At 36.8% G+C, this 13,397-nt stretch overlaps 1 pseudogene across 1 annotated transcript; it reads left to right on the forward strand.

Moving 5' to 3' along the window:
• Positions 1–6,384: 6,384 nt before the first annotated feature.
• On the forward strand, positions 6,385–8,194 carry LOC309844964 (pre-mRNA-splicing regulator WTAP-like; annotated as a pseudogene). The gene is made up of 2 exons: positions 6,385–6,840; positions 7,404–8,194. The product of its transcript is annotated as a pre-mRNA-splicing regulator WTAP-like (transcript).
• Positions 8,195–13,397: the final 5,203 nt, after the last annotated feature.

A 13,397-nucleotide genomic window follows, 5' to 3' on the forward strand; every position in this document is an offset into this window, starting at 1 on the left:
CATCCCTGGCCTCTTCCATTTAGTAGAAGTTAGTAGTATCTTTCCAGTTGTGGCCACCAAAAATGTCTTCAGACTTGCCAGATAATCCCAGAGGAGCAAAATATCTCTAGTTGAAAATCACTAGATTAGGAAAAATTTCTTAGCTATGAAAATCAAAAGCATAAACTATTAAAAAAATTTGATTAGTTATATATGAACAAAAGTTAAAGTCTTCTGCTCCTCAGAAGACACTGTAAAAAGAATGAAAAGACAAACCACAGACTGGGAGAGAATATTTATAAATCACATATCTAAAGAAGGATTTATCGAGAATACACAGAGAACTTCCAAAATTCTAATAATAAAAACAATGCCACCAAAATATAAAAAAGATTTGAACAGACACTTCACTAAAGAGGAGATACAGATGCCGGGGCACCTGGGTGGCTCAGTCAGCTAAGCGGCTGGCTTTGACTCGGGTCATGATCCCAGGGTTCTGGGATCGAGCCCCATGTTGGGTTTCCTGCTCAATGGAGAGCCTGCTTCTCCCACTCCCTAGGCCTGCCACTCTGCCTATTTGTGCTCTCTATCTCTCTATCAAATAAATAAAAACCTTAAAAAAAAACAAAGAAGATATACAGATGTGAAATAAGTACATGAAAAGATGTTCAATAACATTAGTCAACAGAGAAATGCAATTTAAAACAGGATACACCATTACATAATTATTAACATAGCTCTAAATAGAAAGAATGGCCATAGCAAGTCATCAGTGAGGATATGGAGGAACTGGAACCCTTACACACTACTGGTAGGAGCATAAAATGACACTCCATTGGAAAACTGGCAGTTTCTTAAAAAGTTACACATACACCTACACATGATCCAGCCATTGCACTCTTTGGTATTCACCCAGGAGAAATGAAAGCATATGCCCATACAAAGACATGTATAAGATTGTTTATAGTAGCTTTATTTGTTATAGCCAAAAGAGGAAATAACTCAAACGTCCATCAACAGATAAATGGACAAATTGTGTTATATCTATATGATAGAAAAGTACTCATCAAAAAAGGGAATAAAATATTGAGGCACCTAACAACATGGATAAATCTCAGAAAATAGTGAGGCTGAGTGAAAGAAGTGAAGCGAAAAAAAAATGGATACACTGTATTATTTCATTCACAGAAATCTGAGAAAATGCAAACCCACTGATAGTGATAGAAAGCTAAGGTTATTGGTTATCTGGGAAGGGGTACAGGAAATGAAGAGGGTAGCAGTACAAAGAGGCACAAGAAAACTTTCTGGGGAGATAAATATGTTCAATATATTGATTGTGATGTTAGATTCATGGCTATACACAAATATTAAAAGTTACCAAGTTGTACACTTTAAGTGCAGTTTATTGTGTAAAATACAAAATAGAGGGGCACCTGGGTGGCTTAGTGGGTTAGAGCCTCTGCCTTTGGCTCAGGTCATGATCCCAGGGTCCTGGGATGGAGCCCCACATTGGGCTCCGCTCAGTGGGGAGCCTGCTTTCTCCCTCTCTCTCTCTGCCTGCCTCTCTGCCTACTTGTGATCTCTGTCTGTCAAATAAATAAATAAATAAAATCTTTAAAAAATATATAAAAGAGAAAGGTGCCATTTACCACAGCAACATGGAGTATGATTATCTAGGGATAAACTTAGCAAGAAATATCAAAGGCAATTATGAAGAAACTTTAAGACTCTACTGAGGATATGAAAGAAGATTTAACTAGAAAGGGACTCATCTTGCATCTTTATTATTGTATAAAAAGATTCATTATTATAAAATGGTAAATTTCCCTAAATCAATCTATGATTTTAATGCAATGACAATATGGCTTCCAATAAAATTTTGTTTTTTAACTATGACAAGTTTATTCCAATGTTCATATACATGAAATATGTGAGAATCATCAGAAATTAAAAGAGAAAGCTATAGGAAGTTACTCTTACCTACTACATTTTAAAAGATGTAATAAAGCCAAAGTAATTAAAAGTGTCAGTTGGATGCATAAATTATTAAATAGATCAATGAAGTAGACAAGCACCCAGAAATAGAACCAGGTACACATGGGAAATAAGCATATGGTAAAAGCAGCATTAAAATGGATAGAAAAAGAGAGAGATTATTTAAAAAATGGTTTGAGATAATTAACTAGCCATTTGAAAAAGAAAATAATAGGGGCACCTGGGTGGTTCAGTCACTTAAGCATCTGCCTTTGGCTCAGGTCATGATCCCAGAGTCCTGGGATCCAGCCCAGAGTTTGGCTCCCTGCTCAGCAGGAAGTCTGTTTCTCCCTCTTCCCTGCCCCTCCACCCACTTGTGCACATTCTCTCTCTCTCTCTCTCAAATAAATAAATAAATAAATAAATAAATTCTTTAAAAAAGACAAAAATAAATTTTAAAAAAATTTAAAAAATGAAAAAGAAAATAATAAAGCTAGAACATCACTACAGTCCTTACAAAGATAAGATCCACATTGACAAAGATGAAATGTTAAATTATTAATCAACCAGAAGAACATATAAATGGATACTTTTATAATCTTGAAAAGTAAAGACCTTTCTTAGCCTAAAATAAAAGCCAGAAAGGTATATAACTAAAGATTTAAAACGCTGAATACATAAAAATTGAAAACTTTCACATTCCAAAAATCACCATAAACAAGGCTAATGAAAATAAAATATCTGCAGTTAATGTGATAGGAAAAAGTTAGTATTCAAAGCACTCTTAAAATTGAAGAGAACAGATGATTTCTGAAAATAAATATAGGAGATATATATATAGATAAATATCTATCTATATATATATATATATAAACAGGTACTTCATCAAAGAAGAAATATAAATGGTCAGTGGATTTTATATATATATGTCTTATTAGTAATCTAATAAACACAAGCAAATAGAATAATAAGATATTACTGCCTTTTGGACTAGCAAATATTGAAAAACTGATCAAACTCAGACTGTCAGGAGAATGGAAACTAACTTTCTCATGTATTGTGAGAGGGAGTATGTAAACTGACACTTCTCTCCAGAACACAAATTTAGAAACATATGTCAAAACTTGAAATACTTAATTACACTTCTAAGCAATTATCCTAAGTGGATAAATATATGTGAGATCAGAATTTATGAACTACGAAGTTCGCTGTTGCTATATTTCTTCTCTTTTAAAAAACAGTTTCTTTATAGAAAAATTTTAAACATACAAGAATAGAGAGATTATGGTATAATAAACCACCTAGTATCAACAATTACCAACATTTTGGTAATCTTGTTTCATTTGTCTGTCCCTGTGCTATTATTTGAGTGCACTTTTATTTGGATATGGAGACCTAGGATATTAAAGTAAGCCCAAAACAATATAACAGACTCCATAGATATTCAGTATCTATACTGAACAAATAAAGATTCTGTCATGAAACGTACCTGGAATACGCTATTAAGATTACCTAATACCCACAGCGCATGTTTAGGTTTCCTGACTTTTCTTAAAAATGTCTGTTTAGGATTGGTTTGTTTGTATTAAGATCTTAAGTTTCATATATTAGATTTGGTTCACTATATCTTTTAGTTTCTTTTCTTTGAAATCTATAACAGTTCTTCTACTTTGTAAAAAAAAATGCTGTTTATTGAAGAAACTCAGTTATTTGTACTGTAAAATTTCCCACAAACAGAAGTCAGCTGATTGCTTCCCCATATGCAATTTTAAATTTTTCTTCATTTCTTTTCATTTATTGTAAAATGGTAGATATATAGGCTTAATTAAAAAATTTTTACAAGAAAGTTGCATAAGGGATGCCATGTACTTCCTGGCAAAATGACTGATTGTTCTGTTTAAGAGATGCTAAGATCCACATGGAGGCTTAAGTGGGTAGGAGAAGAATAAATGAAACAAGATGGGATTGGGAGGGAGACAAACCATAAGTGACTCTTAATCTCACAAAACAAACTGAGGGTTGCTGGGGGGAGGGGGGTTGGGAGTAGGGGGGTGGGATTATGGACATTGGGGAGGGTATGTGCTTTGGTGAGTGCTGTGAAGTGTGTAAACCTGGTGATTCACAGACCTGTACCCCTGGGGATAAAAATATATGTTTATAAAAAATTAAAAATTAAAAAAAAAAAAAAAAAAAGAGATGCTAAGATCCAGATGGATCCAGATGATGTCAACATGATGCATGCTTCTCACTCATTGTTTTATATCTACATTGGTAATTATATATATTCATTATTTCATTAGCAATGACAAAACTGTGATATTCTGTTATTCCCTTTGCATTTACTAGCTAGATTTATCTAAAGAACTTTCCCTTACCAGACTAATTGATTACAATGAAATAGATTTTGTACAGCAAAGTCCAGCTTGATGCTGTCCCTTTTTGGTTATATTTTAGAATAATTGGTTGGTTTCCAAGAAGCCTCTAATGGTGACAATTGTGTGTGTAGTACTTACATCATTATTAACTTGTGGATTTTCCTATGCTCGATGTATTTCAACCTTTTGCAGGCATTATTCTTTTGATGCATTCAAATAGACTCTTTCATCTTCTTTAAAAAAAAAAAAAAAAGATATGCTTTGGGGCACATCTAAATGTCCTAGGTTAGCTTTATATATTTCTAACCCTCGACTTAGATTCACCCATTTTCCCAAGGAGCTTTGGTATTTTGGAGGAGTGAGGATGGGAAATAGTATTTAAAGATAAGAATCTGGCCACCGAGGAAGCTCAGTCCTTCATTATTATTGTTGTTGCTAGGGCTTTTCCATGGACACAGCTAGAAATTAGGCGTTCTTAGAAAAGATAAAGAATATTGATATGTTCAGTTTAAGTTAAGTTTATGTGACATTACTTTTCTTTTTTATATTTGTATTCCTCTTCCACTGATAATCATGGTTCCTAATGATATTAATAAACTTATTTGCTCAGTCGTATAATACGCCTATAATAGCTTCAAGACAACAAAAATATTATTACAACTAACTGAGTATAGTTCAAGATCACTTTGCAATTCATTTTGTCTTTAGGCTACAATGATTAAGGATTTACAGTCAAAATACTCTATTTTGGAGTCATTTACAGTAATTAATTTTCTGTATGGTTATATAAACAAATTAGCATAGAATCAGATTTAATTTTTTTTGTGATTTTTAACATTTTAATTTTTTATATAAAATATGTATATGATTTGAAAGGAATATTATAAAACCAGGTATATTTTTAAGTCTAACTTCAATTCTGTCTTCTCTGTCCTGTGTTTCCTCCCTACACTTATAGGTAATCATTTTTGTTAGGTTTTAGTTTGTTCTCTTAATTGCTTTCTTTTGAAAATATAAACAATATGTGTACATGTATCCTTCTACCTTTTATACATAACTCAGCATATAAATGCTTAGAGAAGAGCAATGATTTAGGAGTTGGAAGAACTGTGTCTTGGTTTTGCCTGAACTAGCTACTGAATATAAGACTTTGGAACACTTAAATCATCCTGTGGTTTGGTTCCCTCATCTGTAAAACAAGAGAAATCGCCCAGATTACTTTACAGTATTAGGACTCTATATTAGACAATCCCTATTTCTTGGGATATACAAATAAAGAGATGTAAAATTTACCACACACACAAAAATACAACTTCACCTCTTGGCACAGTTAGCTCTGTTTATCCTAAACTAAATACAGGGCCACAGTGGGAAAAATCTGGGCAACCAGTGACCTTAAATTGATTTGAGGTATTTGTGTTCGGAATTTAGCTTTTAATTATGCAAATGGTTGTGTTATTACTACATTTTACTCATGCAAAAATGGTAAATCACAGTCCAGTTTTCATAATTGGCCTGTCCTCTTCTCCCCTTCTTCCAGATAACTATTTTATAGTTTTTTTCCTTCACATTAAATTCATATCTCCTTCCTCATCCACATATCAATGGATCATCTTACTTTTTTACATTTTCCGCACCCCCCCCCCAAATTTGAGGCAAATTTCCAAAAACTCCCACCACCACAGCTTCTTACTCATTTGCATCTATGCTTATTAACTTTCTCTTTTCTCCAGATTCCTTGGCGGGAAGTCTCCCTCCCACTCGCTAGAGCGGGCCTCCGCATATGTGCGTTACAGCTTATCCTTTCACCTACTCACTGATCTTGCTTTTCCTCAAGCACCATCAACTTCTCACTCTCTATTTTTTCCTACCAGATAAAAAAATATGCAATTGGTCCTCCTTCAGTGTCATTTTGTGGTAGCGAGACCCGCAAATAAAGGGGAGCACCAGGGCTGCGGCAGGAGGAGGAGAGCGGGGGTGGGGAGTGCAGCCAGCGGGCAGCGTGGCCCTGGCCTATGTGACTGGGTGGCACCGCCGTGGCCGGTGGAGAGGATTCAAGATGACCAACGAGGAACCGCTTCCCAAAAAGGTTCGGCTGGGCGAAACAGACTTCAAAGTTAGGGCACGAGATGAGTTCATTCTAAGTTGGAAACCATATGACGCGTATGTCCAAGCTTTGGAGGGCAAGTACACAGATCTTAACTCTAATGATGTAACTGGATTAAGGGAATCTGAAGGAAAATTAAAGCAACAGCAGCAAGAGTCTGCGCACAGGGAAAACATCCTTGTAATGCGACTCGCAACCGAGGGGCAAGAGATGCAGGAGTGTACTAGGCAAATCCAGTACCCCATGCAAAGTCCAGCAGCCTAGCATTGCCCAACTGAGATCAACAATGGGAGACCCAGCAATCAATTTGTTTTTCCTAAAAATGAAAGGTGAACCGGAACAGACTGAAGACAAACTGGAACAAGCCCAAAATGAACTGAGTGTCTGGAAGTTTACACCTGAGAAGTAAACAAGTCACACCCCCCAATCAAGACTTCCCCGACAGCAACGCTTCGAGAAAGCTGTGGTGGGACAGCCAAGTACCGGTTTCCACACCAAGACTCAGACTTTTTGAGCTCCCTAGCCACCTTCTTATACTATCCAGCCTGTCATGGTTAATGTAAAACTTAACCAGATGAACTTTGTGTTTTAGCTTTTTTCTCTTCCCCCTCCCCTTGCTTCAGAGGCCTGATGGTGTTGGACTATTCCGAAGAAGTAGCCACCACTGAAAAATTCCCCTTCTAGAACATGTAGACACTCAAGAAATGTTTCTGTTTGAAGAAAATAGAGGGATAAACTGAAGTCTTAAGTCTGTGGCACACTGTGTCTTCAGACAGTTTGGAGGAATGAAAGCCTAGAGATTTAAAATCATGAACTGAACATGTAAAATTCCAGTAAAATGTAAAAATGGAATATGCATCGCTCTTAACCTTGAGCACAGTGACTTAGAGACACTGTATATCAGTTTTGCCAATAAGACGGTGGACTTCAAGACTGTTGTTGAACTTCTGGGTCAAAACTTAAATGAGCCAAACAGGCCAAAAGTTAATGGCGAAGTGTCGAATGCTTATCCAGGAGAATCAAGAGTTTGGAAGGCAGCTGTCCAGGGACATATCACACAACTTGAAGCAGAGCTGGCTTAACAGAAGAAATACAGTGAGGAACTTAAAAGCAGTCAGAATGAACTGAATGACTTCTTCAACTTGATGAAGAAGCAGAGGGTTTGCAGAGCACCATTCTAGTTCTTTCAGCAACTGAAAGAGACTTGCCAACAGTTGGCTCAATACCAACAGCAGCAGTCTCAAGCTCTGGCCCCCAGTACCAGCAGGACTATGTCTTCTGAGCCTAAGGCCACAGGTAAACACTGCAGTCGGCAGGCCAACGGAACAAGTAATGGCAGATCCTCCCGGCAGAGGACGTCCGGGTCTGGATTTCCAAGGGAGGGCGACACAGCCGAAGATGACTTTCCTTCTTCTCCAAGGAATGGTAACAAGGCCTCCAACAGCTCAGAGGAGAGAACTGGCAGAGGAGGTAGTAGTTATGTAAATCAACTCAGTGCTGGGTATGAATGTAGACCCTCCCACAGGCAGTGAAAACTCTCTCACACACCACCCAAATGACATAGACTCCAATCATGACCCTCAAGAGAAGAAAACAGTGAGTGGGAAAGGTAACTGTCTTGCGGGTTCCCGCCACGTTCAGAATGGCTTGGACTCAAGTGTAAATGTACAGGGTTCAGTTTTGTAATATTTTTTCCCAGCAAATTTTTATACAGTGTCACTTAATTTGGGAGAGGATGCTGTCCAGAAAATTAATGCATACTTTTGTCACAATTTGCCTTTTATTGTGGGTGTGGTTCCCCTCCCCCCCCCTTTTTTTCCTTCCCCTTCTTTGCTTTAATACCTCTGCCACTTTGGAAATTTTAAGAGTTAATTAACTTTAATGTTCCTAAAAGGACATTTTGTGTAGGGTCAAGTTATTTTTATGTGAGTTAATGTGAAATTGTAGATGGAAATCTTTCCTTAAAGTATAACACAATGATGTCTGCATGAATCTGTGTCTCTCCTAGAACCTGTGCTGTGTAAGGGCATTCTTACTCATGCTGTTATGATACTTAAGCACCATTCAGACTTAGAGTAGCTGGGGGTTTATGACTGCCAAGTTTGCCCAGTATAGTAGTTTTATCACTAAAAGCTGGACTTGCTGATGGAGTCCTATAGTAGTTTCAGTGTTAATACAGTTTTTCTACCATACATCTGTGCATTTTCTCTTTAGGAGACTGAATGTTTAAGCAATTTGTGTGCATAGTTAATCAGCTTTTATGAACTGTTGTATCCTATTAATGCATATTGCTCTGTGATTCCAGTATATCTTATCTGTACTGACCTAACCTAAATAAAGATTTTACTATAACCACCACCAAACATATGTGTGTGTGTATGTATATATATACATATATATATATGCAATTACTTTTCCCTTCTAAAAACACTCTCTTAAATCACCCCCCCCCCATACTACCCTATATCATGGTCCCTTTGATAGCAAAGCTCCTTGGAAAAGGAATCTATATGCTCACTACCTTCAACTGCTTTCCTTCCATACTTTCTCAAACATACGGGAATCTAATTTTTGCTCCCTATATAATTTCTCTTTTGCATAACCAGATGAAATCCTCTCATCTCTACCTTCCGAATGAACTAAGAATCCCAGTACTTCTTAACTTCCCAAATGCCATTAGCCTGGCTTACACCACTATTATTTCACACCTGTGATGTTAACAGAATCCAGACTGGTCCGCCTGTTTCTGACCTTGATTTACTGCTATCTATTCTCAAAATAGCTGCAAGATGTATATAGTTAAAACATATCTAGGTTTTAACAGACCTCTCCTTTCTCTGATTAATGCCCTCTAATGGCTTCCCACCTCAGAATAAAAACCAAAATAGCTATTATGAAGCTACAAGGCTCAGACATAGCTACAGTCATACATGTAGCTTCATTCATACATGTAGAATGTAGCTCACACAAAGCTACATTCCTGACTACTTTTCTGACCTCATATCCCACTGCCTTCTCTATTATTTCTCCCATTCCAGCTCTTTTCCCCAGGACCCTCGCCCTCCCCAGCCCCTGCCCCCCAGGACCTTTGAACTTGCTCTTCCCTCTGCCTGGAACGCTCTTCCTCCAGTACCTGCATTGCTTGCTTTCTCACTTCTTCACATCTTTACTTTCCTGACTACTCTATCTAAAACTTCAAACTTTGCCATTGTGTTAGTCAGCTCAGGCTGCCATAACAAATACCATAGACTGGGTGACTTAAAAAACAGGAATTTATTCCTCACAGTTCTGAAGACTGGAAGTTCAAGATCAAGGTGACATCAGGGTCAGTGTCTGCGAGACACCTCTTCCTGGCTGGTAGAAACGCCTCCTTGCTGAGTACTCACATGGCCTTTCCTTGGTGTGTACACAGGAAAAGAGAGTGAACTCTCCTGTCTTCCTCTTTTTATAAAGGCAATAATCCCATCAGGAAACCACCCTCCTCATGATCCTACCTAAACTGAATTACCTCCCTAAAGCTCCACTTACTGAACTGATTGGAGGTGAATTTGGGGGGAACACAAACATTCATTCCATAATCGCTTTCTCCATTGTACTTCATAGTCCCCGGTTTTATTTTTTCCTATACACTCGTCACCTTCTAAAATAGAATATATCTTGCAGATTGTATTCCCCATTAGAATTACACCTCCATGAAAGCAAGGATTTTCAACCTTTTATTTATTGATTCTCTAGTACCTCAAAATATGCCTGGCACGTAGTAGATGCTCAGCAAATATGTGTTGAAAAAATAAGTGCCCAGAAGGCCTTAGAAGTTCAAGTAGGCCGTAAATATAAAAGAGATGGAACCTTATAAGGGAGAATCTGCTCAACTCTGAAATAAACAATGTACTATGGGAAATCACTATATTATGTTCACATCCATAATTGTGAACATTTTAGCACTCAGTGAATTTTTGAATTAAATCCCTCTTAGAAAAGATATCTAATTGATAAAACTACAATGAATAAATTAGGCTATCTGAAAAGGGAGTAGTGAAATAATTTAAAATCCAATGCTGATATGGGCATCTGTTTATTATAAAACAAAAGCTTTTTTTTCCTTTACTTTAAAATAAACAACTGTGACAAATTGGCTCAATATTTCCTTTAGTTATGCTCATAATATATTTTAAGCAACATAATAGGCTTACATTACCCATCTTGTTTTCAATATCCATATGGCAACTGTTATGTAAATGTTCTTTAAAAATAAATGATGCTGTTTAGTATACAATGTATGTTGTTTGCTACTAAAACCATGATTATGTGAAAGAAAAGAATCACTAAATCAACTTAAGAAAAGTATTAAATTCTAGGAGAACTATAAATAGGAAATAACTGATACTATTAAACTAATGTCAGAAACACTTTACTTGAATTTATCAAGAAGGCGTAACTTAGAAGTTTTAAGTTGATAATAGAACACATTTTCTGTTTTTGGAGAAATACAGTTTATGAAAGTCACTGAAAACTAGTTGTTACAAAACTGAAATCATATGATAGGAAATTATGAGTGAGGTAACCCAGTATGTTAGTTTGTTTCAAAAACCCAAATGAATGTAATAAGGAGAGGAGCTCTTGTGGTTATTAATGGCTATTTTAAATATTTCAGAAAAAGTAACAAAGGGGTAGAAGTATTCTCAAAATTATTTTTATTTTGTGGATTTCAAGCTATAAGAATTTGGGATACTATTTGTAGCCTACTGAATTGGAAGAGCTTTATAAGATACTGTAATTACACAACAACATGTCAAGCAGTTAGAGACCACACTATAGATGTACCTGCATCTCAGGCAGACTCTTCTAAGGGATCCTTGAAATACTCTTTTTAACTTATAGGTGTTCTGCCATAATCAGTTATGGACACGTAGAACCTTACCATGTAGTTTAATTCCTTTTTAAACCATGTGCAAGTGCAGATCTTGCAGGAATAAGGACCTTTCCCATGGTCACATGAGCCAAGTTATATGAGATCAGGACTGAAACCCATCATGTCAACCAGTTAGATTCACACATACATATATGTGTAATTTTATTTATGCAGCCTAACTTCATTCACAATGGGGACAAAGCCAAGTTCATACACATTTAATGATAAGTTCAGTGACATGAATATTTGGTTAGCATGGGATCTTCAACTGTTTCCTAGGGCACCAAATTTTCTTAGCAGCACTGAGAACCTGGGATGATAGTGATACACATTTTTTAAGGCTGATGAAAATGGTGGAGTCTTTTTTTTTTTTTTTCTTCTTCCTTTTTTGGTAGCTGGCATTTAGGATAGATCAGAAGCAAATAATGACTCTGGCTGCAAGCACAAGTACTTAAAATTGTCCTATAAAGCTAGGAAACAAGAAATAGACAATAGCATATTGGCTGCCTCATTACCTCCCGCATACCAGCAGAGATAGGGTGGGGGGGGGGGCATGCCAGGATATTGTCATTGACAGAACTTTTTAAAATTCAAGGAAAGAATTTTAAATAAGAAGTAAAGAGGATATTGCTAAAAGTATAGTTTATCACAATTTTCAGGTTTTCTATGTTTTAGAACATATGACTGTCTTTCCAAATTTTAGGACTATGCATAAGTCTTCTATCATTAACATCGTCTACAGATTATATTTTGCTTTTTATAATTTCTGAAGATAGCCATATAAAATCTAAATTATACCAAGATTTAGTTTAAACTAAAGGGTAGTAGTTCATCAATATTGAATCTGATTTGGGAGACCCTTGTCTTCTTTTCCATGCACTCTTAAGAGAGCAATTCAGTAACTCCATAAAGATGAGCTTCTCCAGGTGGGGCATCTGCCTTTTGTATGTTAATACATTTTTCTGCTTATCAGAGACACAGTGATATGGGAAACAAAGGCAGAAGAAAAATTATTAAATGTCCTTACTACACAGAGCCCACTAACAAGTCTTAGAAACAGGCAGAGTGACATTCCTCTAGAGATTCAGGGGCCTCAATGTTAATACTTTGTTAAGGGCAAAAGGCAATCCTGGCCCCAACCACCCCTCCCCGCCCCCACCACCAAGATCCTGTAAATCTATTTTAATGTATAAAAATTCCTTTGGAAACTTCCTTTATCTCCAAACCCCTCAAGATATGTGTTGATAATCATCCCCCAAGCATAAGGCCCACTGATATACATCTGAAGGGTCTCATGACTAAGGTTTTATTAGACAGTAATAAATGACCTTTTCCCAACAACAGCTAGCTCCCTCAAGGTCCTAGAAACCTTGCTTCCAAAATACCTTAGAGGCTTATACTACCCCCTACCCCTTCCCAACTTGAAAGTATATAATGGGCCACTCTTCATGAGCCCTTTGCAGCTATTTCTGCCCATGGGTCCTGTCCCCGTGCTTCAATAAAATCACCTTTTGCACCAAACACGTCTTAAAAATTCTTTCTTTGCCATCAGCTTGGAACCCTAATGTCTTTCCTACATCATATGGAGCCCAACACGTTTGTGGTTTGGGTCAAGGAAGTGAACTTGTAAAAGCACAAGAATATGGGTTGAATAGTGAAAAATCTTAATGATATCCAAGGGTGTGTGTGTGGGGGGGGGGGGGGTTGCTGCTGATGAATTTTGTAACCCCAGTACACACCAGGCATTGTGGTGAGGGGTCCTGAGAGTGGATTAGAAAACTGAATGTCAGCCCTATGGGAATGTCCTTCTGCACAGAAAAGGAGTCTAAGAAACCTGGAACTTGCTCCCATTTGTTCTTCCCCAAACTTAGAATGTCATAAAAATTCAGGTGGCTTGCTAGATTCAAATACAAATAACAACTCTATGGACAAAATAACAGCTTGTGATTTAAAAAAAAGAAGAAAAGACTAAAAAAATGCTTACTCTTTCAAAAATAACTTTCAAGTTGAATTTAGGAGATGAGATATCAAATAGATACTCTTATTTAAA

This window comes from Mustela nivalis (assembly GCF_964662115.1).
Source record: "Mustela nivalis genome assembly, chromosome: 12".
NCBI classification, from domain to species: Eukaryota; Metazoa; Chordata; class Mammalia; order Carnivora; family Mustelidae; genus Mustela; species Mustela nivalis.